This window comes from Nannospalax galili, unplaced genomic scaffold, assembly GCF_000622305.1.
Source record: "Nannospalax galili isolate Female #2095 unplaced genomic scaffold, S.galili_v1.0 scaffold762, whole genome shotgun sequence".
In the NCBI taxonomy this organism is placed as follows: domain Eukaryota; kingdom Metazoa; phylum Chordata; class Mammalia; order Rodentia; family Spalacidae; genus Nannospalax; species Nannospalax galili.
In genome coordinates, this window is record NW_008350126.1 from 3,443,996 (window position 1) to 3,446,408 (window position 2,413).

At 52.6% G+C, this 2,413-nt stretch overlaps 1 protein-coding gene and 1 pseudogene across 1 annotated transcript in view; one reads left to right on the plus strand and one right to left on the minus strand.

Moving 5' to 3' along the window:
* The window catches only part of LOC103745435, a 70,502-nt pseudogene extending 68,820 nt beyond the window's left edge, over positions 1 to 1,682 (minus strand).
* The window catches only part of Nfil3 (nuclear factor, interleukin 3 regulated), a 17,625-nt gene continuing 16,635 nt past the window's right edge, over positions 1,424 to 2,413 (plus strand). The window contains exon 1 of the mRNA XM_029570522.1: positions 1,424 to 2,309. The gene's annotated coding sequence lies outside the window, so the exon portion shown is untranslated. The remainder of the gene's footprint in view (positions 2,310 to 2,413) is intronic.

Sequence of the window (2,413 nt, forward strand, 5' to 3'; positions counted from 1 at the left end):
ACTATTGAAAAACTGGAGCCTGCTGCAATACTACAGCAGTGAAAGTTCACTATTTTTTCCCTCTCTGTATCACAGTCGACACACGCAGCTTGCCTCCTGAACCCTCACTAGGTACCTAGTTGCAGCTAACTAGGCCTAGCGAGGTCCAGGGTAAAAGCCTCTGGACACAGGGCTGGGGTTGTAGCTCAGTGGTAGAGCACTACTTGCGTAGCAGGAGCAAGGCCCTGGGTTCAATGCCCAACACCAACAAGGTGGGAAAACTGTTCTGGATACTTAGATATGAGCAGCCTCTTAGGACCTTCCTGCTGAAAGGTCTCTCAGGGAGGAAAAGTCACATTCTTCCTCCTTGGGTTCTTAGCTTATAACTTTTATGTTTGCCAGTCAGACAGTATGTTGGCAGTATAAGAAAACAAAGTAGCAAGTGAATGTGTTTTCCTGGGGTTTTCATCACTGTCCAGGCCACCTCTCCTTGGCTCCTGTACCCAATCCCACTTAGAGAAAAAGAGAAAAAGAAAAAAAAGGTGTGAGTTCAGGCTGGGAATGAAGCACAGCCATAGAGCACTTGCTTAGCATGCATGAGGCCCCTGGTTCAAGCCCCAACACTGCCAGAAAAGCACAAGTTTGGACTTCACACTTTAGCCAGACACCTCCACCCTTCCCCTTAGGAGAACCTAATGCACAGCCTGTTCTGAAATCAGCACACAGATAGTCCTGAGGAAAGCCTCCCCACCCTGGAGACTATGCACCATTTTTTTCCTGTTCAACTGCAAACACTTGCTATTTGAGTGGATGCTCCAGCATGCAGCACTGGCCACACTATCACCCAGGTCCTGGGGACAGCGCCTTCCTCCTGGTTTAGTTGTTTCCCAATCACCAGGAGGAGCTAAAGAGTTATTTTCTAAGTTGCTATCACATACATCTTTTGCACTTCCTCTGATTTCAAGTTAGATGCCATGAAGGAAGCGCAAACTTGATAAAGGTGCAGATTGAGCTGCCCCGGGGATGAAGAGAGGCACCAGATTTCAAAATTCAATTTATAGAGTCGGAGAATCTCTTTGCTCTCACGGCCTGCGGTGAGTCAGGTTTGTTATTGCTTTCTGTGAAAACACTCCCTGTCCTACCACAACTTGAGGATCCAATGACATAAGTAAATTCGAAAAGGGTGGAAATGATTAACCAAATCAGGATTCGTTTACATCAAGGCAATCGGTTCTTTGGAGTAAATGTGTAAGAGTGGGATGTGGTTCTTGAATTGGTCTGCACCTGGGAAGGGGTTTGGGGAAGACGTTAAAGCCACATTTCCTATCTGTGTGGCCAGGACCCTACTGGGCATTTCACCAGACAGACCAGTATTGCCCTGTAAAGGCTTCCAAAAATCCAATGGATGGATATTTATTGAGTGCCTCTGATAATATGTGCGGAAAGTGAGCCTGGGCCAGGTGGAAAGAACCGCATTTAGTAAGAAGTTCTGCTGACGTGGGGGACTCGCGCGTTCCCACCTTAACTTTGTTTACTCTCTTTTAGAGGGTGGGGGAAAAGTAGTAGAAGGCGTTGGAGTCACTCAGCCCAGCTCCCTCACTCCGAGCAGAGCGGGAGGGGACCGGCTTGGGAAGGTCCTCACCACCTGCCACATTCCGTATTTGGGCAAGTATGTGCGTCACCGTTAGGAATATGGCTCCCATCGCCAAGGCCCGCACAATTCTTACGTGTCTGCAGAAGCGGGGTGTGTATGCCACGTTCCTTTACAATTGCCAGTCTGGGGACTTACGAACAAACACCCAGATGTTCACTCTCCCATTTCTTAGCGGCTTTTGTATAGCCCGGGAATTAAGGGGGTAAAATGACGCGTTCAGTGAGGGGCAGAAATGACAGGCGAGAGCTACCAGCTCCAGATCTTTGCGAGTCCCCGCGCCGCCCGCTGGGGCCGGGACACCGAAGGGGGTTGGCGTCCCTCCCAGACGCACCGAGACCTCGGATCCTCACATGTGAGAGTCACCACCTTTCCAAGTGGTCGGGGGGCGCAGATGGACTGCGTCCAGCCTCGTTTCCCGGTCGCGTTACGCAACAACTTTGCAGCCGTCATCTTCGACCTAATTGTGCTGGGGGCGGTGTTTGCGTTCGGAGCTTTCCCGGCCGCTCCTGGCTGTAGTGGCGCTCCGCGGAAAGACTCAGGGCATTTCAGTCGCAGGGCAACCCCGCCGACCTGACCCTTCTCAGTCTCTCGGGACTGTGGGCACCGGGAGGCTGAGGTCCCCGCCGCACCGAGAAGCGCAGCCCACGGCCCTAGCCCGAGGCTGGGTTGGCAACAGGTAGCCCGGCCGGCTGAGGCACTCGGAGAGACACAAAAGCGTCTAGGCGAGGGAAGCAGGGGCTCATGGTGCGACCCGGAGGGCGCGGCCGGTGGCGGGCCGGG